The sequence below is a fragment of the Bos grunniens genome, chromosome 1 (assembly GCF_055505025.1).
Source record: "Bos grunniens cultivar Pamir isolate PY7600 chromosome 1, Bosgru_T2T1.0, whole genome shotgun sequence".
Classification (NCBI taxonomy): domain Eukaryota; kingdom Metazoa; phylum Chordata; class Mammalia; order Artiodactyla; family Bovidae; genus Bos; species Bos grunniens.
The window spans coordinates 130,238,680-130,263,829 of NC_141165.1; the positions used below are offsets into that span (position 1 = coordinate 130,238,680).

Here is a 25,150-nt window from a genome sequence, read left to right on the forward strand (position 1 = left end):
TCCTTGTAATGTTTTCACTGTAAAGAAACAATTGGAGAGAATATCATCTGACTGATGAAATCAGAATTGTATGTGAAAATGGTAATATTAATGTTATTTTTGTCAAGATAACCATAAAATATAATTTATACATTAATTGGAAATAATAGTCTGTGTCATCACTAAATGATTTTTTATCATTGTAAAATATTAAATGCGACTAGAAAAAGGAGAAACAAAATTAAGTTTGAAAAGAAAGACCAGAGAAAATTTATGTGAAAAGGAAAGACTTCTTTAAGAAACCAATAGTTTCGTGGAGACAGGAGAGAAGATTCAGAAGTGTTATTTAGGTAGAACAAGTTCATGTGGGTCAAATCGGTTAATGTGCTCTGGGTGTACAAGGAAGCAGTTCCACACCCTCTGGGAATGTCTGGAAGTTGGTTTTTAAGGGCTTCCCTAGTGGGTCAGATGATAATGAATCTGCCTGCAATGCAGGAGACCTGTGTTCAATCCCTGGCTTGGAAAGATCCCCTGGAGAAGGAATTGGCAACCCATTCCAGTATCCTTGCCTAGAGAATCCCATGGACAGAGGAGCCTGGTGGGCTACAGTCCATGGCATTGCTAAGAGCTGGACATGAGTGAGTGACTAACATGAAATCATTATAAGGTAGATGGTTTATTCAAATTTCAACCACAGGTTTAAACTTCATCTTTCTCTCAATTCATTTTCTATCTGTGTCATTCTGCCTCTTTCAAGAAGAGCTGCCTTTTTTCCTATTTCATTTTTGTTAGATTTATCAAGTATATGTAGGAATCAATCATTTTAACAGATTGCTTTATTGTAGTAAATAAGCTAGATGATATTAAACAAAGCATTGGATTTAGTGTCAAGCTTATTTGGATTCTGTATGAAATGTGTGAGTTTGGGGAACATGCAGAGTGGTTTTTTGGTTCGTTTTGTTTTTTAAAGGAAATAATATTTACCTTGTAGTGTAATTGTAAAGGTTACATAAAGACTGTGAAGTATCTAATACAATATCTCATTTATAGAGGGCGCCCAGTGAATAGTAGCTACTGGCATTTGAAAACATGTGTTGCTAGTGAGTTTTTGGAATACGAAGGGTTGCTGTTGTTGTTGTTTAGTCATTAAGTTGTGTCCACTCTTTGCCACCCCATGGACTGTAGCTTGCCAGGCTCCTCTGTCCATGAGATTTCCCAGGTGAGAATACTGGAATGGGTTGCCATTTTCTTCTCCAAGGGATCTTTCTGACTCAGGGATCAAACCTGAGTCTCCTGCATTGGCAGATGAATTCTTTACCACTGAGCCACAAGGGAAGCCCTACATGAAGGGTCCAGGTGATATAGATGAATGAAAAATTATCAGATAATTTTAAGCCCAGATGATGATGTGACACAACTTCATTACAAAAAAAGGAAAGGAATGCAAATTGAACAGACTATGTACAAGTTTGGCTTATAAATATATAAGAATAAGTCATAAATATTAGACAGTCAAACTCAAACAGTAATGCTTTAGGGCAAACAAGGGAAAAGTGACCATTGTGAATGCTTGCATTGTGCACTGTGACATATTTTCAGACTAGAGTGGTCATTTTGTTATAATTATTAGTGGATTGTTTAATACAATGAGTATTTTAAAGTTATAAATATGTCACCCAGATTTCTAGTTTTTGAAAGTATGCCATGAAACAACCAGAAGGGTGCTCAGAAGTTAGCATTTATTTTCTCAGGTATCTTGGTGATAGGAGTTTCATAATTTTGTACTGCTTTTTAGTGAAGTATTTTACAACAAGAAAACTATACACATATACCATTTGTATCATTTTGCATTTCCTCGTTAAGAAGCACAAAAAGACATAAAATATAAATATAAAAACTAGTATATACTAGTTGCAAAAAACCTTGAAAATTACTAGTCTAAAAAAGCTAGAGAAGCCTACAATGCAACTTTGAAATATTGACTAGAATTGGACAAAGAAAAGTTTAGTCAAATGCTATCTGGTAGAAGATAATTTTTTTTTAGTTTTATTATGTCTGTTTATCAATGTGTAGCTATTTGTGTTTAGTCCATGTCAATTCTGGAGAAGTTTAATTATTGAAACAAAATTTGATTCACTTTTGTGGTATATCATAAAATACTTTGATTTTAATGGATGGAAAGAAACTATAATTTATCAAGAATGGCATTTTTTAGCTAAATTTATTATGTGGTTAACCTGAGTGGTCTAATTGATGTAAAAGTCACAGATCCACAAAACTTAAATATTATTAATAGAAAGGAAGAAAACACAGTATAGGAGGATCTTTGATTTATAAATACAGTCTGATTGATTAAAGCAGATAATAAAAAGTAAAAGTGAAGATGACTACAATAATTATTTGCTTGGTAGAATTTCAATTGACTTAATTAAATTTTTATGACACTATTAGTTATAAAAATTAGAAAATAATACCATTTTTAATTGAATGGCCACTAGAAGAGGAAGAAAAGTATAGTTAAATATGAAAGTATTAATTAATACAGTTAGTTGAAATAACTAGAGTTGTCAAATTTCAATCAATGCTGAAAAAAGTGTTTAGTGCACAATACACAAAAACAGGCAGTAACATGGATGAATAGAGTATCAAAATGCACAAATCAGTGGGAAAATTAGAATCACAAGAGCCAGTTTAATTCATTCAGTTAAAATATAGAAAATACTGTATTAAAATCATAAAACATTGACCTAAAAATGTTATTTTATATATTATAAATGTATCATATTACATGAAAAGCCAAGTCATGTGACAACAAAGCTTATGAGGAATGATTCAACATAACTACCTGAACAAAAAAAAAAGGGGGGGAGGGGGACAAGGCTTATCTGTTATACAATTCTTTTAGTACAAAAAAAAAAAAATCCTGTGGACTCAGTGGAAACAAATGAACATATGTCTCAGGTTTCTCTGGATAGTCCTCATTTTTTGCTCAGTGTTCCTGCATAATACAATATATATGTTATATAGTATATATTCTATTACACTTATAACATTAGGCGTAAGTATATATATATGTATACATACACACATACATATATATATAATGGGGCTTCCATATTATATTTATATTTCCACTGTAAGTTAAATTAACCAAACAAAACCAAATCCCATAACATATTTGGACAATGTGTTGCTCTTCATCTGGTCTTTATATAGTAGAATTTGCTATGTGGTTGGTGTTTATTCTATATTGGATTTTTGATTGATTAAAATATACTTTGGAAATTATTTAGTGAGGATTTAAGGTAATTTTAATGAGGTGACTAAGATTATTTGGGTGGTTTTCAGAAATAAATATTTGAAATGAAAACTAAAAGCTGATTTTGATTGAATGTGTTGGTAATTTGTCATTTTTCTTTAAATTATAAATAATTTCATATTAATAATTAAATGACAAGTTTGTGACATTTTTCCAAAAGAACATTTCCATGAATAACCTCTCTTCGTTGTTACACTGCTTAGACATTGGCATTTGATAAATCTTATAAACAAACTTTACACATTAATAATAAATATAAGACTATAATTTATCTAGTTTACTGTGTCCTTAATTCGTGAGTAACAAATAATGTTTATCATCAATGGATATCACTACTTGAGCACTCACTTTGTGCTCTCTCTGCACTGATTTCATTCAATTTTTGAAAACTCTTTATGAAAGAGAATTAATTTCTTTGTAACAACTGGCAGAACCAGGATTTGAACTGCCTTGGTTTGTCTGACTCCAGAATTCATGATGATATTGTCCATCCCATGTCAGTCCATTCTGTATCTCTTAGTATGTCACAAAGGATTTTCCAATCTTGTTTGATACATCTAACTCCAGGTACATAGTATATTAGAAAGGTGAAAGATTCCCTCCTGGAATAAATCTGTCTCTTTTCTGCTAGGGAAAAAAAAAAAAGATCATGTTTCATATTTTTAACTGGATTTACTTGATTTCTGTGATTCTTGTCTAGAAACCTACTTTTGTGTTTCTATTTTTACTCTTTTCTTTTACTACTTCTTTATTTTACTACCTCTTCTTTAGCTGGACAATGGGTATTATAATTGAGATTATAATATACACATGCCTTAAAATACTTTATGTTTAATTTAAGATAGCATTTTATCATTTCAGAATAGTATGTGTTTTCCCTCAGATACCATTTCATAACAACTTTAGAAAAAACTATCAGCATAGCTCTAGCTAAAATTTTATAATCATAATAAACTTTCATTGTATAGAATTTTCCTTACCTAATCATATATTTTCTAAGTCATTTTAAAAATTCAGCCATAGCAATGTTAATATATTTATCAAACCTGCCAGTCCAGGTTCAATGCACGATGCTGGATGCTTGGGGCTGGTGCACTGGGACGACCCAGAGGGATGGTATGGGGACGGAGGAGGGAGGAGGGTTCAGGATGGGGAACACATGTATACCTGTGGTGGATTCTTTTTTAAAATTATTAAAAATAAAAAAAATTAAAAAAAACAAACAAACAGCTGTGACTTAACATTTCTAGAATTATGTCACAAATATTTAGTTCAATATTTATGATTATATGGATCAAATTAACATGTTTCATCCAATCAAACAAGGGTTGTGTTGTGAGTGCATTATAAATACACATACTGATACACAGTAAGATTTTTTCATTGAACATTACATGTTTAGTCTTTTTGTAGGCTTTCCCAGTTGATAGAAAAAGCAAATGATACACTAATATATGTCAAATAGCATATGTTGAACATTAAAAAGTTATATTAAAACATATGCTATTTGACATATATTAGTGTATCATTTGCTTTTTCTATCAAAAATTACTTTAAAATGAGAGTGACACATTTTATTTCACAATTTTATTTTCATGTGAAAATGTATTTCTTTGATTCTCCCCCCATCCCCCTTTTTTTAATCTGCTAACTTGTATTAAGCTGTTAAATCTCTGGTATCAATACAAAAGGCTCAAAAATCATGTTAAACTTGCAAAGGCTACAAAAATACTTTCTATGATTTTTCAGAAAATACAATGAATTTTGTCAGCAGATATCATAGTGTTGTTACTAGAAGTAAGTTGGCTGTCCTTCCATTGAGGCTTAATAATTGAGCATGCATCACATAGACATGTGCATTAATTTTAATTTAAAATAGTCTACTGTGTAATGAACCAATTTAAACTGAAATTTTTGCTAAACCAAAACATGTTTGGGGGCATTTGTATCACTTTATTTTCTGAAAGTAACTGCCATCTTTTTCCATTTTTGTAAATGAAGTAATAGTAGTATATTTTCTAAATCAACTTTTCCATTTATTTTCATAATTTTAGAAAACTGCTTCTTTTTATAAATTTACTATTTGAATCTGAATTGCACTAAATGAGATAGCTTATTAGCTTTATTTTCTCCTTTGAGTTTTAAAAGGTATTTATCTTTAAAAAATAGTCTATAATGTTTAACTTTCTACACATGCTATCAAAGACTGGCAACATATTTGATGCTATATTTATAGAGTAATGGTTGCCAAATAACTTATTATATGATTTGAGCTCAAAACTATATATTATTCCAGTATTTGACTTTTAGTAACTTAGGTTTCATCTGGAGCCCTAGATAGACGGTAGTTTTACCTTGGAATTACTTTTGGCCATTGGAAGGTCACTCATTTACACATTATTGCCTCTCATAAATTGATCTAATCTTCTGAATAATGGCTGGACATGCTTATGATCAATATTTTATTGCTTCTACAAGCTAAAACACACCATGAATTACAGTCAAAATCGTTATCACCCAACACTGCAGACATAACAATAATATACATGTGATATTAGCCCTCCGCTTGTGGTACTATTTATGAAACAAGATTCTGCTTGACTGCTTTTATTTCAGCACTATTATAATCTTCTTTAATTTATAGCTAGGAATTCTACTGACAGTTATCACTCAGTTCTATTCAAGGCCAGAGAAGTAACTTATCATGGGTTTGCACTATAATAATCAAATCTAAATTTTCCTTTGATTCAAATTATTCTAAGATGAATCACTTTATTTTCAAAGGGTAGTGTGAATTAACAATAATCAGCAGTGTAATTTTAAATGTAAGGCACATACTAGTACTAATAATTTGTAATAAAGAACATTATAAACTAATGCAAAACAGTGTTGATTCTGTCTAAAGTTATTTTATTACCATATAGTTATATGTTCTTAATCAAAAGCAATGTGTGAAGCTTATTATATACATTTTGTCTTTTTAGTGCTGTATTTTTATAATTATTTACTTGCACTCTTTTCATAATATTTTAATTTACTTTTGTGAGATTTTTGTCATTATTTTTCTTTAATTTTACACACAAGTGCTCTGATCTCTCTTAGTCATATTCTGCTGTCCATGCTTCACTTATTAGTCAGTTTCAACATTTGCCTTTTTGATGTGTTATGGCAATCAATATTTGATGATGTGAGAGCTTCTAGTAATCCGCATTTTGTTAGCTTCATGACTGATCAAAAAATGAAAACTCTCTTTCTCAGAGACTACACGTGGATGTAAAAATAGCTGCAATCAGATAATAAATTTTGCATATTATAATCCTATAAACTGTAATTTTCAATCAGGTTTACTCCCACAGGCACACAAGACACACACACACACACATTTCAGAAGTTCAGTTCTGTAGAGGTAATAGAAAATAGCTCATCTGTTTAAACAGTGAATCTGGTTATGCAGTCATGAGGTGGATGCTTGCCATCGTTTTTGGCCGCTTCCTCAGCTTTCAGCTTACCTCCAGACGTCTGGTACTGCAGACCTTCGGGAAGTATCTATGTACAAGAGATGATTCAGGTGAGTTGGTTTGATCTTATTAGTATTTTCCAGTTCTTTCACTGGTTGCATTGACCTATTTTACTTTAAATTGTAGCACCTTAAAAAAGTGTTTTTTGTTGGGCAAAATATTGTACGTGTAAACATTGAAACATGGGCATTTAAATGACTTGAGTTCATACAGTAACACTGAATATACTCTAGATATGGAAATATAATAATTTTAAAATATAAAAATAAGGCTGAAGACTCTACTATAAATTGAATTATTATCCTATGACAATTTTAATGGTTTAATCTCTTGTCAGCATATAATGAAAGGCTATTGGTAGTGCTTTTTATATTTGCTGGCTTAAGCTTCCACAACCTTTTTCAATTCATGTTAGTCCCTAGTTTTAATAAAAATGCTTTTGACTCAGAATTAGTTTTATCAGTTTGATAGACTATATATGTAATAAATTGTTAGCAAAAGAAACAAACCTTTTAAAAATTTTGGACTTTGCTGAGTAAATAGTGTAAATAAACTAAAATATTTGATTAATATTTCAATCAAAAGGGTGCCCAACTATCCCAATATGCATTGTTTTCTTTTAAAAGGTGTGTGGATGTGTGAGTGTGTGTGAGAGAGAGAGATAGTGTGAGAGTGTGTGTTGGGGATTTAGCCTGGTTAATAAAGAAGAGAAGAATTTATAGATCTCCAACGCAAGGCTATTGAGAGCAAATTTAAAATTTGATACTACTGGGAGATTGGGATTGACATGAACACATTCCTTTATATAAAATAGATTACTAATAAGGACCTACTGTATAGCACAGGAAACTCTACTTAATACTCTGTAATGACTTATATGGGAATAGAATCTTTAAAAGTGTGGATATATGTATAACTAATTCACTTTGCTGTGCAGCAGAAACTAACACAATATTGTAAATCAACTATATTCCAATAAAGATTTAAAATAAAATAAAATGCGATACCACATTCTTCTGAAAGATTTAATAGCTAGGTATGTGGCCTAACTTCTTTTAATGTGTCATACTGTTCAAAAAGTTGAGTTAAAACATAAAAAAGTATTTTAAGTATTGCAAATACCTTTTCTAAACTTGTAGCTGGACTGTTTGTAAAACTCAGAATATAAAACAATAGTAATTAAATATACTATATTCATAACCATTTTAGTTTAAAAAGCAAATCCCTGTTTGGGATAACTTAAAGTTTACTTTTGCAGTGACATGGCAAGTCATTTCAACTTCCTGCCTTTTGGGGGCAGGGATCGATGCTAATTAAATTCTAGAAACTGTGTGTTTTTTTTAATTCCAGAACAAAGGATGTTCAGGCATGAATTGTTAGAGTTTTATATACAATTTCTAGAGGATGAGAGATTGTCCTAAAGTTGGTCCATGGACCCCCCTATTTATTCAATGATGAGTCAGAGAGAAAGCTAGAGTTAAGATTAGAAAAAAGTTATGCAATTGCTCTGATTTTTTCATGTAGAAAATAGAGGAGAAAAAACTTTATGGGCTAGTCAACACTGAAATTGAAGTTCAGGCATCACCAATCACCAAATCCAACTTTTTCACTTTCTAATTGTCTGAAGGCTTGAAATAGAATGATTTGGTTATGGTTCATTAAGACATTCAAATCGATTTTCCTTTTGTCCTTCTGTAAGTCCATCTTCTTGTCTTTACCTTTCTGACTGACAAGAAATGATTTATCTTTGTTAATTTTTAGTGCATGGATTACAGATTTTATTTATGTTTAACTGTAGGTTGACTCTGTTCCTTTTTAAAATAGTGATATCATCTGAGTTGGTCTACTTTCTAAAGCATATTTATATATAGAGATGGGATTGTTGACCATTCATAATATAATGAATCAGATTTATGTTCACTTCATCAAACATTACACTTAACAAAAGCATTTTCATTACCTATGAAAGAAGTCCTGGGCCACTTAATGTCTAAAATATATTTATGTTGACTTATATGAAATAGCACCCCACTCCAGTATTCTTGCCTGGAGAATCCCATGGACCAAGGAGCCTGGTGGGCTACAGTCCACGGGTTGCAAAAAGTCGGACACGACTGACCAACTTCACTTTCACTTTCTTTTCATATAAATAAGTCATACTTTTGTAGGAAGAAATAGTTGATCAATTTCTTAATTTAAAAATACTGAATGAAACACATTAGAAGGAAGGGCATCAAATCCTTTCCCCTAGCTTTTTAAGAAGTTATAATAATTCATGGCCTTAATGAAAAGACTTTAAGTAGGACCAAAATAATCAATTTAGTTTGTCAATACATTTTGAAGAGGTAAGAACACCAGGTACATATCATTTAATGATAGTTGCAGAAAATATCACATGAGCACAGTTATTTTTTTCAATATTCAGAACTTCCAAATTATTGATGAGAAAAGAGGGTGAATAGTTCCCCTTTTCATTATGGTTTGTGTTAGAGGGCGTGAATATTATTGTCAGTCTGTTTAAACCAAATAGCTCTGATTTTTTATATTCCATTAAATCCAGATCTGGCAAATATATTTACTAGGTTAGTTTCATTAGTGAAATAGACGACCTTAAAAACGAATGCATATTATAATTTCTTTTGTTTTTCTATTTGTCTACTTACATATTTTTTCCAAATGTGTAGTTGTTAGGGTCTGCTGTGAAATATTTGATGCTACATGATTAGACTTAAGTTAGAGTGGATAACATTATGATCTAAGTTGAATCAACTAACATGGTTAAGTTGTTCCTGATCACTCTACACAAGATAAAATGTTTTCTTTTGTTACTCATTGTTATTCAATTTGTTTTGTTGTTCAAGAGGAGTTTCTAGAGGGAGGGGATATATGTATACCTATGGCTGATTCATGTTGATGTATAGCAGAAACCAACACAATATTATAAAGCAATTATCTTCCAATTAAAGATAAATATTAAAAAATGTTTTTTAAAAAGAATAAACTGAGAGCTGAAGAATGCTCTCTTGACTTCAAACACTTTTGTTTTAATTAATTAATTTATTTTAATTGGAGGCTAATTACTTTACAATATTGTTGTGGTTTTTGCCATACATTGACATGAATCAGCCATGGGTGTACTGTTCCCCATCCTGAACCCCCCTCCCACCTCCCTTCCTATGTCATTCCTCAGAGTCATCCCAGTGCACCAGCCCTGAGTGCCCTGTCTCATGCATCGAAGTTGGACTGGAGATCTGTTTCACATATGGTAATATACATGTTTCATTGCTATTCTCTCAAATCATCCCACCCTTACCTTCTCCCACAGAGTCCAAAAGTCTGTTCTTTACATCTGTGTCTCTTTTGCTGTCTGGCATATAGGGACATCATTACCATCTTTCTAAATTCCATATATATGCATTAATATACTGTATTGGAGTTTGTCTGACTTACTTCACTCTGTATAATAGGCTCCAGTTTCATCCACCTGTTTAGAAGTGATTCAAATACATTTTTTAAAATAGCTGAGAAATATTCCATTGTGTATATGTACCACTGCTTTCTTATCCATTTGTCTGCCAATGGACATCTAGATTGCTTCCATGTCCTGGCTATGGTAAGTGCTGCAATGAACATTGGGGTACACATGTCTCTTTCAGTTCTGGTTTCCTCGGTGTGTATGCCCAGCAGTGAGATTGCTGGTTCATATGGCAGTTCTATTTCCAGTTTTTTAAGGAATCTCCACACTGTTCTCCATAGTGGCTGTACTAGTTTGCATTCCCACCAACAGTGTAAGAGGGTTCCCTTTTCTCCACACCCTCTCCAGCATTTATTGTTTGTAGACTTTTTGATAGCACCCATTCTGACCGACGTGAGATGGTACCTCATAGTGGTTTTTTTTGTTTTGTTTTGTTTTTTAACTTTACAATATTGTATTGGTTTTGCCAAATATCGAAATGAATCCGCCACAGGTATACGTGTGTTCCCCATCCTGAACCCTCCTCCCTCCTCCCTCCCCATACCATCCCTCTGGGTCGTCCCAGTGCACCAGCCCCAAGCATCCAGTATCATGCATCAAACCTGGACTGGCCACTCGTTTCATATATGATATTATACGTATTTCAATGCCATTCTCCCAAATCATCCCACCCTCTCCCTCTCCCAGAGTCCAAAAGACTGTTCTATACATCAGTGTCTCTTTTGCTGTCTCGTATACAGGGTTATTGTTACCATCTTTCTAAATTCCATATATATGCGTTAGTATACTGTATTGGTGTTTTTGTTTCCGGCTTACTTCACATAGTGGTTTTGATTTGCGTTTCTCTGATAATGAGTGATGTTGAGCATCTTTTCATATATTTGTTAGCCATCTGTATGTCTTCTTTGGAGAAATGTCTGTTTAATTCTTTGGCCCATTTTTTGATTGGGTCTTTTATTTTCCTGGAATTGAGCTGCACGAGCTGCTTGTATACTTTTGAGATTATTTTTCTCTCTTTTTTTAGTTCTATTTATTTATTTACTTTAAATATTGTTTTGGTTTTGCCATATATTGACATGAAATTATTTGTCAGTTGCTTCATTTGCTATTATTTTCTCCCATTCTGAAGGCTGTCTATTCATCTTGCTTATAGTTTCCTTCATTGTGCAAAAGCTTTTAAGTTTAATTAGGTCCCATTTGTTTATTTTTGCCTTTATTTCCATTACTCTGGGAGGTGGGTCATAGAGGATCCTGCTGTGATTTATGTCAGAGAGTGTTTTGCCTATGTTTTCCTCTAGGAGGTTTATAGTTTAGGTCTTACATTTAGATCTTTAATCCATTTGGGGTTTATTTTTGTGTATGGTGTTAGAAAGTGTTCTAGTTTCATTCTTTTACAAGTGCTTGATCAGTTTTCCCAGCACCACTTGTTAAAGAGATTGTCTTTTCTCCATTGTATATTCTTGCCTCCTTTGTCAAAGATAAGGTGTCCATAGGTGCATGGATTTATCGCTGGGCTTTCTATTTTGTTCTATTGATCTATGTTTCTGTCTTTGTGCCAGTACCATAATGTTTTGATGACAACTTCAAACACTTTTAATACTCAGAAGGAAAACCCAAGGGTTCATGTTTGTTTAAAAGGAACAAGAGACAAGGGCCCAAGTCAAATATTTCTATAAGAGTTCTTTGTTGTAGCACTTTTTTCAGTCTTTTCTTATGTCTTCTGACTTTAATTACTCTAGAATTAAGCAGAATTTGGAGGAAATATTGTCACTTCAGCAACAATTCCAAGATAGCTCCATATCAAAGTGGTCCCATGATGTTTTTTGTTTTTTTTTTTTTCCCCTGATGTTTTCTACTAGCAATGGGAAAGTTGTAACAGATGTGGTTTGATTATGGGCGTAGCCTAACTGCAGTGCTTCATGCTGGCTGGTGTGCATGTGAACGTGGTCTTGTAACCCCATGAAGTATAGCCTACCAGGTTCCTCTGTCCATGAGCGTTCTCCAGGAAAGAATCCTGGAGTGGGTGACCATTTCCTCCTGCGGGGGATCTTTCTGGCCCAAGGATTGAACCTGCATCTTCTGCATCACTTGCATTGGCAGGCAGATTCTTTACCACTGAGCTATCTGGGAAGCCCATATGATGGCTGGTAGGAGAATACAAAGTTTTCAGGAGCTTGTCCAGCCTTTCAGGACTCAACAGATGTGACATTTTCTGAGCAGAGCACAGAATGAATTTTCAGTCTCCTGAGTCCCATTTTGTCTTGGATGTGTCTTTCCTTTTTTGCTGTTTTCATTGTATGATACAGTCTTTGATATAAAGTAATTTCCAGGTTTATTCTCTAAGACCTATCTCTAAAGACACAAAGCAGATTTGAACAGGTGTGGGTTTGTGACCCTATACTTCTTCCACCTCAAATTTTTCGCTTTAGGGTCATCATATTAATAACTATTATCAGCAGTTTGTTTCAATCTCTTGCCATGTGTTCCAAGAGGCATTTTGTACATAGCTTCAAATTTAATTTTCCACATTCTTCTATGTATTAAGCATTAGTCTCTCAATTTTACGCTTGAGGAAACTGAGGTTAAACAGTACGTCACTTTCCAAGACACATGGAGAAGAGGTGGAGTAGTGAAATGGAATGAGTCTTTCTGATATTAATAGCTGAGACTGCTCATCCCACCATACTCTGTGCCTCTCATGTTTCTCGTTCTTGGTGGTGGAGAGCAAGATGACTATGCAATGGTCTTCTCTACCATTAACAGGGATCCTAATCCAGTATCTTGATAGGCTGGACCCTAGGAGTTGAAAATAGAATTTCTCAATCTCTTCTAGCAGTTAAATTTTGTAGTTGGTGCCAACTTAGTGGCTAAAGCTCTGCAATTTTCTATTGGATTTGGTTTTGATTGGGTTGATTTAAAAATATTATGGAGCATAAATAAATTAACATGAACCTAATCATTCTTTTTAGAAACTTGAAGTTCATGTGCTAGCATTTTATTGACAACTGCTTTTTCATCTTTATTGATGGAAACCTAGTAAATGATATGAATTCTATCCCATTGACTATGCTTGCCATCAGATATATTACCAGGGCATTATTTTTTTCTATATACAAACTAATATATCTTGATAAATATCTGTAGTTTGTAAATTTAAAAGCATGAAATATGCAGTTAATTTACTACTATGTCAGTGTTCTCAAATCTCTGGCATTCTATTTTAAGTGAATTTGTGCTCTTATAAAAAGCAACATGTTTTTATCCAACAAAGGATTTTGTAAAATCTCTCACAAAGGTATCTGATTACATGCTTTCTGAAAACACATTTGCAAAATTATAACAGAAATAATTTTGATACAGTCTCTAATTTCACAATTACATTGACCAGCATTAGATACATAAAAGATCACCTTGGTGGAAAATTTGTGTTTAACTTTGGCCTTCCATCTTGCAATACATATTTTCTTTTGACTGAAGATATCTGACAAACAGAAATTTATGGTGGAAATGACCTCTCAACTTTATTTATGAAACCGGTAGCAAAACACAGCAGTAGATCACAGAATGACATGTGATTACTGTTTCTTATAAGAGGTACAGTAGCGTGCATTGCCATGAACCATGCTCCATACTGAAAACGCACATGTTCCGTGCTACCCCAGGGATAGACGACCTGGTGTAAAGGGAAGTTTGGCAGAATCAATTCACCACAGAAACCTCGGAGTTCTGCTAGAAATGTGCCATGTCACATGAAAAATTGCAGAAAAAAGTATATTTTTCAGTTTTGCCTTATCTGCTATGGTTGTAAAGTCTGAATTTTATAATTTTATATATAAGGACAGTTTTCCATTTAAGTGTGTTTACTGTGGAATTGGAGTCCTTGCCAATTCGTACCACTTTTCATAATTTTTTAATGTCACATATATCTTTTGAATGACATTCCACTGCATAATTTTTATTTCAAAGTTCAGTATTGATTTTCTAAGATCTATATTATAAAATTAATATTGATAAAGTAAATCTTAATTTTTAAAATTTCATCAAATCAAGACAAACCTGGTTTTCTGCCAAAAATTAAATATACTTTGACATGAGGTGTTTTTTATGTAAAATTGTATTGTGTAATGTATGAAAAAAGTAAGTAATTTTGTAATATGAACAAAAATGATTTCATTTTCTACAATGATTTTTTTTTACAATGATATTTTTAAAGTTTTATGATTAAGCTCTAAATTGCAAATAGTAATTTCTTTCTTATTGGCTATTTTAACAGATTTTACTGATTTTTGCTATTTTTCTACTTTATTCAATAATTTGCATTATATTTACAGAAAGTCTATGACAAGCCTAGCTATTTTTTGAATAAAGATAGTAAAAAGCCATGTGGTATAAGCACAGTTATCACCAAAATGACTTTCAGTGCCAACGAAATAAATTACTATCACCAAAAATATAAGTGGTAAACACTGAAGAATGAGCAAGACAGTAGGCATAAATGGATGGACTTGCTTTTTGAGGTATTTCTGATTACATTTGTCATTTATAATTCACATTCATCTCTTTTGTTTAGAAACCATGAACTAATTTACCTGCATCATTTTTATGAAACTTCCTGTTGTCAATTTTATTTATTTTGTACTTTTCAAGATCAGATTTGTGTGCTACAAGTGGAAGGGAGTTACAATAGAACAGAATAAGCAATACCAAAAAGAAAAGGATGTGAAATGTCCAGGGACAATCTCTTGCTCATAGATGATCGTGTCCTCATAGATGATCAAGTATAGTAATTCACTGTAGCCACATTTATATTCCCAGGTGAAAATGTCTGAACCAGGAGATAACCACATACTGATGAAATAAATTGGATACTGGGAATACAATCTCAAATACTTTTATAACTCTTATTTTTAAAGTGAATTTCTTCAAATATATCAACGTTTCTGTAATTCACTCATCACCAATCTGCTACAGATATTTGTATAGAAAAAAACTATTTGAGGTACGTGGGAAGGACAAAACCCACTAGAGGTTTGTTTTTCATTTGGTTTGCTTTTTGAAATTAATATTACCTTATGTTTCTATGAAAAATTCAGTGTAAATGTGGAGGTGTTTGCTTACCATATTATACTGAGAAAACCAATGAGAAATAAATTTGGCATGTTAAAAATAGCCAGTTCAGGAATCTGTTGAAACAGTGTTTTGTTGTTTTGATTGCATGACTGTTTTGGTTGTATCCCATTACTATTTAATTAAACTGAATATTCATTGAATATATTCATCCATCAACTCAGAAGAGCATTCAGCTAGTCTTAAATTTGTTGTCTTGGACATATTTCAATCTCGCACCCTTTGTCAGATGATCTTTAGATGTTACATACTAAAAAATAGTAATGGATATTCAAATCTTTATGTCTTCTCCTGTGCTATTTTTCTGGGTTTTTTTTTTATTCCTTTTGTGTGTGTGTGTGTGTGTGTGTGTGTGTGTGTGTGTACATATATACATACATATGTGAAATGTTTGCCACATTACAGATGAGGATAATTTTAGGAAAAAATAAAGTGCCAAAAGTATGTTTCACTTATGGCTAAGTGACATCTTATGATAGCAGCACATGATATAGTTCAGAGACTGTATTCAGATAGAACATTTTGGCCTCTGACCTTTGTCACTGAACCTCCTGACAAGAAGTAGCTATCTATCAAAGCATAAAGATTAATGGCTGAGTTTATCTATGGAGGCCACATGTATAAAGCTTTAGATTGGGAAGTTAAGAAGTAAAGCCAGTTGTCACCTCAGGGTTATTAATTCTAATCATATAGAAATGACGTTGGTCCTCAGGAGCTCAACAAATAACCCTGAGATGATAGGGATCATCTTTGTGCTGTCTCCTGTCTACCTCTTTGTTCTCACCTCAGGCATTTTATGTCTAATAGACAAGTGGGAATCTTCTAAACCCCAGTGATTTGTATCACTGCAGTCCTCATTTAGCTGTTGTTGAACACAATGGCCCAAACCTCTTTTTTCTTCATCCACACTGTTGTTTGTTTGTCTTTTATCATTTTTTACTTGGATTTACTGCAACCTGCTGTCTATCTTGTTTAACTTCAACTCATCCTCCAAATAATGTCACAGGCAGTCTTCTAAAACTATAAATCCAACCAAGTTACTTTTCTGTTCAAAATCACTTACTGGCCTCTTGGAACTTTAGGGATAAAATTTACCATCCATAGCATGACTTACAGTGTCCTGATCTCATCTATGTTTAAATCTACATCCTCACATTTCACTCTTGCCTTCAATCCAAACTCCAACAGCAGTACACTGATGAAAGCTCTCAATCCCAACTTTATGTTCCTCACTTCTAGGGCTTCACATAACCTGATACTCTGCCTTGAATATCTTACCATAACCCCATTGTCACAAGACTCAGCTTAGATGTCTCTTATTATAAGAGGTATCTTACAATCTTACTCTAAGCCTTATCTATCTTTCAGGAGGTCCATATCATTAAGCATTAAACTGTAGTACTTTGAAATCTATGTATCTGCTCAAAATTTCTTTTCATTTGGTAATATAACATTGTGTAATTTAAACATAGTATGACAAATTAGGTGTATTAGCTGTCTGTGATTAGATATCAATTTCCTGTATTGTGTGCCAAACAAATGTTTCACTCAAAGGGGGGAAAATGGGATTTTGAAAGATGTATAACTTAGGTGTTCTATACATTTTCTTCTGCATATGTTATCCTAATGTGATAACACAGTAATATAAATTTATTTGAAATTGTACTTGAATGTATTATAGAGTTTTAATTTAACCCAAGACCATACTTTAGCAGAAAAGTATGATTATATAATTTGAAGCAATATTAACATACCTAATGTAGTTTAAATATGAAAATACAGCAATATTTCTCCCTAAGCACCAGTTTACTTAGAGCTAATACTAGACTATGTTAGCTGGAAATTCACACAAACAATTCACAGATTTGACAGGCTCTTCTAATCAGCCTCATTATTGTATAATAACTAAGTAACAATGAATCAAACATTGAATGCTTGAATGAAGAATTTGAAGTCTGTTGAAGTTTATAGATTCAAACCATGAGTCCCATGGATTGCTTATCAAAGATGGGATTTAACAGAGCTGTGTATCTTTCCCTCATTTGTCATACTGTCACTGGCTTGAGGGCTCTGAAAAACATTTCATAGAAAAAAAATACTGTCTTTTCAAGTCTAATAGGAAATAAAGACAAAGTTGCAGCAAAGTGATTCTTTCACATTTTGTATCTGAAGATTTTACAGCCACTAAGTCATATGTGAATAATAAATTTAAAGTCAAAGTGAATGAAGATGACAGAGAATATACCTTTTTAAATCCACATGATTTTCTCTCTATGTATACAGATACTTGAGTTACACACTAGACTAAACATTAGTCAGAAAGATCCTCTTAATAGTATGATTAAGGTATGTACAAAGATACTTCTTAAAAATTGAGTTGCTTTATTTATTGTAATATCTTCTGACATTGTGGACTTTTTTTTTTTTCTGTTTCAAGATTTCAAAATTTTTAGATTAAAAACTGTTTTCCCTTTTCAAATTAAGAAAACTCCTATTGAAGTTAGTGTTTCTTGTGTCAATTGTTGAAATATTGAAATTTCTTAGAATTTGATATCATACAGATATAGTACCAGGTATCAAGAGAGGCAAAAACTCTATAGTTTTATTTCATTTTTTATAGAATAAAACAGCTTAAATTCAACTGTAGAAACTTTATTGTTTCTCTAACCATAAAAGGAAAATGAATCATTGAAACTCTTTGAGTTAAAAGTCATGGACGTTAAAGAGTTATGGGAATGCTTAAGTGACAAAATCTTTGTGCACAATGATTAATTTTCTATACAACATAAGTGATAACTAAGAGTCCATAGAAACACATAGGTGAGATAAACAATAGTTGTAAAAGAGACTGTCTAAATTTGATATATGGAGCAGAGTGAGTTGATTATAATTTAGTGGAAATTAAAGTATATGTTCTAAATTTTATTAAAATATGAATAATCTGACAAAAACTATCAGTAGAAGTAGGAAGTAACATTCATTTAATAGTAGAAATGATACTGTTTTACTAATTTTATATTGAATGGACAAGAAAACTTGTCCATTCTTTGGGATGAGTATTTTTTAATCATCATCAGAATGAACATGTTGAGTAACTTGATGATTTATTTACATACTTTTCCAACAATTCTAAGATATACAGTTTTTCACATAGTAACATTTCTGAAATAAGATGGCTTTTACAACCATATTTGGCTGTGGTGAATTTGAGAAGGACATACATACATACTATATTTTGCAAATGATGGCAACATTAGATTTGATCAAATATGGTATTTAAGAACTGAAGCTATCTGATTCTGTGCACTCAAAAGATTGAAGGTTTATAGTTATGCATTACAATACTGAGAGACCCTGATACGTACATTTCTGAAAGCAAGTGTAGAGTACATCCTCTTACGTGAATCCACTCAACAACCATATTAATTCTTAGAGAATTATATACCACAGAAGCTACATATTTTGATCTACTTCAACTCACATGACAAATCATATTAGCATGCATCGTGTACTTCAATGGGTCTACCCATTGATTAGATTAATTGCAGGTTATATGGAAATTCTGGTAACATCACAATTCTGTCACTCATGATACGTAATAAAATAGATTTTGTTGAAAGAGTTGTAATTTTGCTGTTGGTTGCATTGTTTTGCTAAGGAGATTTAAGGTTATAAAATCTTTAAGGTTTTATTGGAAAAAAAAAAAAACCACAATGGCCATAAAGAAGAGTAGAATGTTATCCATGAAACCAATCCTGACAGAAAGCCAGAAAAAGCTTATCTCTGTAACGATACTGAAATCTCAATTCTTATTGGTCACAAGACCTGCCGAAAATGCAGCTCAGAAAGTTGGAGATATGTCTAGGTCCAACACAACTTTGGGACTTCACTTCCAGAATTCCATTCATCTTTATTCTGTGCTGTGTTTAGTTGCCTAGTTGTGTCCAACTCTTTACAAGCCGATGGACAGCAGCCTGCCAGACTCCTCTGTTCACAGGGATTCTCCAGGCAAGAATACTGGAGTGGATTGCCATGCCCTCCTCCAGGGGATTTTCCCAATCCAAGAATCAAACCCAGGTCTCCAGCATTGCAGATGGCTCAATCGGATTTTTTACCAACTGAGCCACCAGGGAAACCCCATATTTATTCTACTGAATCATTAATGTAAATGAGCAAACCTAGTCTTTATTTTCTCTTTCTGCTGCTTCTCCCCGTATATATGTGTGTGCTCAGTAGCTTAGTCATATCAGATTCTTTGCTAATCCATGAACTGTAGCTCCTCTGTCCATGGGATTTCCCAGGCAAGGATACTGGAGTGAGTTGCCATTTCCTTCTTCCCATCCCAGGGATCGAACCCATGTCTCCTGTGGCTCCTGCACTGGCAGGCATTCTTTACCACTGAACAACCCGGGAAGCCCCTCTTCTCCCCCTACCAGCTCTATATTTCACATTTGACATTAATACAAATACCCTTACTAGCTTGATTAATTATTATTCATGCTATAATTTGACTGCCCAATAATCAGTTTTCTTTCTGCTTCATATAGCTTTGGCCAGGGTCATCAAAACGTGGTCAATCTTGGCATTTCTCCCAACCATGGTTCTGAGCTCAGTATGCATTCTGAAGCTGGATCAAATAACATGAGGCAGTAGTAGGGGTAATCTCAAATACACTCTAATTTATATTTTTAAAATATGTTAAACATTGTTGAGGAGCCCTGGTGGCTGAGCAGTAAAAGTATGTAAAACATTGCAAATGGCAATATATGAAATATAATGAATAACAAATTACCTCTCTTGAAACAACATGACACTGTAGTGACTAAAGGCTTTGTAGACACACTATAGGAGTATTTTTATTTTCTTTTCCCATTGTAACCCCAAGACTTAGGACCAATTAACCCCAGCATCTTTCTGAACCCAAATTCAGTCATTCCATACCCTACAGGCCAGTTCAAGTGTTTTAAGGCTAAGCTCTAATACATTTTGAGATATATCTTCTTCATGCCATGTTCAGAGAACTTTAAACCTTTATTCTTTCAGTTACCTCTCACAGGATCCTGGGTTGCTCTATTTTACAGATCAGAACTGAGGCATTGAAAAGGTTAGGGGCCCTGTCCGTATCTCTGAGATGACTGCAGCGCACATCTTCTGGCTCCGAGTGCAGTACTCTTTCCACTGTGTCAAACAGCCTACCCAGATTTTCCTTCTTCAGCAATCTGGCCTTGTAAATAAGTTCATTCTTCCTACAGTGTTGTTCTGCTTTTCTAGATCTTGACCTATCTTTTCAAATCTATCTTTTCCTGTGCATCTTAAGTTTGAACACACACGATTACCCATATATGTGCCATGTCTTTCTTCTTCCATGTCTTCGCCAATGCCACCTCTGCTGCCTGGGATAAATTTCTGTATATTTCTCTTAAATATAAATTTAAACCATCCTTTAATACAGTGCTTAAATGTTCACTTTCTCCATAATTCCTCTTGCTTTATTGAAATCAATTAGAAATAATTTTTTCTGTGCACTGCCAAAGCATTTTATATGTGCAACACATCTGGGACTTAGTACTGTATTATTTTGAAAGAAGTATTATTTTTATAGTTTTAGGTTATTACTCAGCAAACTGTAAGCTGTTTAAGTACCAGTATCATCTCCTTTTCTAGGTCCTATGATATATAGCTCAAAAATCACAAACTTGCACAGAATAAGTGCATATGGGATATAAAATGTGTTATGTGAAATTAAGTGTACATATTAAGACATTTTGGGCTAACAATATCTTATTTAATTACTAAAGTAGAGATTAGAGTGAAGCTAATACTCTTAGAATGTGTTAATAGAAAATGACTTGTGGCTTCTATTATTACTTATCTATGCAATCAAAAATACTTGAAATCCTGAGTTTATTGATTTCTCACTCATCAGTTCACTGTTTACTTATTAGCCCAACATAAAACTTTATAATGAATAATAGGAATTGAATATTTTTCTTGTAATTGCAGTGCAGTAGGAACCAATTTACATTAAATAGTCAAAAAGCAACAGTCTAGGCCCTTCTTAACACATAAAAAGGAATAATAATCAGTATGAATTGACAGCTTCATTGGAATCAACATTATAATATGTAAAATTATGTTGGCCATAATATTATTAAGAAGTTGTAATTCTTTAATGTTTGACATTGAAAAGGAAACTGTCCTTTTAAGTTTTATTGCATTTGGTAGTAATGTAGGGCTTAATAAATGTTCCAATACTAGTTATTCTTAATGACAGTCCTGTTTACATCAATTGTACTGTTCAAGAAGTGACTTTTGCTACATATCTGACATAGAGCATTTTCTGACCACAGAGTGAGAAAGTTTTCTTTATATGCTATTTTAAATTCCTGGAAACTGATATTAAGATTCATTTTTGAATAAGCATTTTACATGAATAAGCATACTCTAATAGAATAAATGTTCATATTCTTATCTTCTCAGAAAGAAATCACATGAAATGAGAAACCTGTATTATATGTATTTATGTGGCAAGATATAAATTCAATATCTGTCAGAATGCCACATTGGAAATCTGATCAAAGAGTAGAGTTGCTGAAAGACTGTGTTTTAAAAGTGGAAATTTTGTTATGACAAGTGGTCAGGACAGAAGTCACCCCAGCTTGCTATGGAATAAACACAATTAAAGTCTGTTCAAATTTAAAACCCACTCCCTGACAAATAAACGGAGGTGTCGAATCTCATCGCAGTCACATTCAATAGTGACCTTGAATACATGCAAAGATGAGATTTACTCAATGGGGCTCCGTGACAGTTCTTAAGATTCAACTGTGAAATTGTAGTAGCTTGAACCTAAAGTAGAATTTCACACATACTGAAGAGCAGTCTGTCTCTTTAGTTATGGTGGTTAGAAAAATAATGCAGAGGTTTGTATTTCCATTTGTTTCCGTGAGCCATAATAGCTTTAATAATAGTGAATGTTCAACATATATTTATGTTATTATATTTATCTGTTATTATATCCTTGTAACTAAGTACTGACTGTAGCAGTAATAAATACCTGAGCCCCTAGGAAATTGCAATATAAAAGTTTACAAAATGCATATACTAAGCACTGCTGCCTTTTCTTAGGGTTTAATTCACACAGGCAGAAATCGAAGCCTAACAAACAGAAATGATCTGCTTCTTATTTTCTACATAAACTGCCAACTATCTGCCAATGCCAAGCTAACGTTTGGGTAACATGAACTATTAAATTGGAAAATATTTCTTTTTGGTTCAGACAATTCAGTGGGAATGAATATTAAAATGTTTCACATGGTTATACTTTGCATACTTAAAATGCCTGCTTCTTTATCTGTCCATTAAATTTCTGAATTTATCATTCTGTAAGAGAATAGAGGTTGCTTTTATAAAACTCTATATCAAGACAGCGTTCTCTTTATGCCCACATTCAATTTAAAAAGATAAAATGCATAAGAATTGATCTGAGAGTGAGGGGATAAATACTCTTATTGCACAAGTCACAGAAAGGAAAAATCACTAGTTTGTGTGAATGCTGTATTGAATCTCACAGGTGAAACTTGAACCGCAGAAGAAAATATATGCATATTTTTATATCACAAATATGCTAATATTCACAGTGAACATTCATGAAAGTATGCATTCTTGTTGAAACACATTTGACCAGAAGTCTAGTGTGGGCGGGGAGGGGGCTAGGGGCGCAATTATTGTGCTGCAGAACAAATTTTGGGTGACAGTGTTTAGTGACTTTTCCCTTGCAGTAGGTAGTCTCTTAAGTCAGAGTACAGCTGTAAGATGAAAGACGGTCCTTTTTGTCACTTTACTTGTACTCTATGGGTAAAGAGTCTCAGATCCTTTTCTTCTTAGTCCAGAGAGGGATCACAGGATGTAAGATGAACTACCCTATCATCCATCTATTGTTAGTTTATAGGAGTATATGAGTGCAGAAGGGGCTTCCCAGGTGGCACTAGTGGTAAAGAACCCACCTGCCATTGCAGGAGACATAGAGACGCGGGTTCAATCCCTGGGTCAGGAAGATCCCCTGGAGGAGGGCATGACAACCCGCTCTAGTATTCTTGCTTGGGGAATCCCATGGGACAGGGGAGCCTGGTGGGTTACAGTCCATAGGGTCACAAAGAATCGGACACAACTGACGTGACTTAGCACACACACGAGTGCAAAAAGAGGGAAAAAATATTTTAATTACTATGTGCCCTCAGTTTACTCATCTCTAAAATGAGGTCATTCTTCTACCTAATATACTTAAAAGGAGAGGGCTCATAAAATCTTCCTTTCAAAGATCTTTTGGGGAACACGTGTATACCTGTGGTGGATTCATGTTGATATATGGCAAAACCAATACAATATTGTAAAGTTAAAAAATTAAATATATATATATATATAAAAAGATCTTTTAACTCCTGGTTTACATAACATTTATTTTGCCACATAAATGACAAGATGTTTATGTATTACTGTTACTTCAGGGATATTATAGTCACCAAGAACTTGCTCTTCTGCTGACAGCTGGATACCACAAATGGGGGCATACATCTTGAATAGTTAAGAATTTTTCTTCGTCTTGATTAATACTGTCTTTCTCTCCCCCTGCCCAGACATTGCTTCTTTTGCTATCCAAAAGGATCTTCATAGTTTCCATCCTTGACTGGAGGTAAAGAGTAAAGATAACACAGCAATACATTTTTACTTTACAAAACTTAGGATAGTATAAATCTAGAATAGTGGTCACTCTTTAACTGCAAAGTGAATGTATTTCTTACTAAGTGAATCTACGTTTTGCCACCCCATCTCCAAAATCCAGTTCTTGATTAGAAATTTTTTTTTTATATTATCAACCCTTTAGGAGGAGGATTTTCTTATGTGTTCTAGTAATTCTTATTCCAAGAGTCCTGTTTTAAAGTGATTGAACTATTCATTTCAGTCTTTACCTGTAGTAGGAATGAGTTTTCCCCAGTATTTCACCATTGTGCAATAAATTATTCAAATTTTCTAAGCATGTATTGAAACATAAACCATAACTTTAGGAAGAAGATGGGTTTTGTTTACTAAAACAATTAAATATGTTCACATTACAAAGACTGCAGACCTGACTGTTGAATAAAAGTTATCTCGTGTTCCAAATAACATCAGTGACTTCTATAGAGACGTTTTCTAAAGTGCTTCCCATTCTCTTCATACTGTGAGAGAACTCTAAAAGCTGTGTTTGTTATGTGCTTTGGCTTACTCAACCCTGCTGATTCAGAGAGCAATAGCATTTCAGTGAAGTTGGGTTGTGCCTAGGAATGTTTTGGAGTAATGTTTCTTATATACAAGATGAGGAGGAAAACAGATCCTTAATTTTGAGACCCTATTTTTATTGAATTATAATTAACATATAATGCTATATCACTTTCAGGTATATATTACTAGGTATATCAATAGTGATTTGATATTTTCTCAAATATGAAATGGATCAGTTACTGTCTGTCACCGTACAAAGCTGGTACATAATATTGTTGGCTGTATTCACTATGTGTACATTACATTCACATACATTTGTTTATCTGAAGGAAATGAAAATACTAACTGGAAAGACATATGTACCGCTGTGTTCATTATAACGCTATGTACAATAGTTACAATATGGTAGATAGCTAAGTTAGGTGCTATATCTGTGTTGACACTCAACATATAATAAAATATTATTTATAC

General features: G+C 33.2%; 1 protein-coding gene and 1 pseudogene across 6 annotated transcripts in view; both read left to right on the forward strand.

Moving 5' to 3' along the window:
• ROBO1 (roundabout guidance receptor 1) overlaps window positions 1-25,150 on the forward strand; it is a 1,296,447-nt gene that overhangs the window by 169,243 nt on the left and 1,102,054 nt on the right. The gene's annotated exons all lie outside the window — the stretch shown is intronic.
• The window catches only part of LOC147380211 (apoptosis-resistant E3 ubiquitin protein ligase 1-like), a 161,639-nt pseudogene continuing 143,243 nt past the window's right edge, over window positions 6,755-25,150 (forward strand).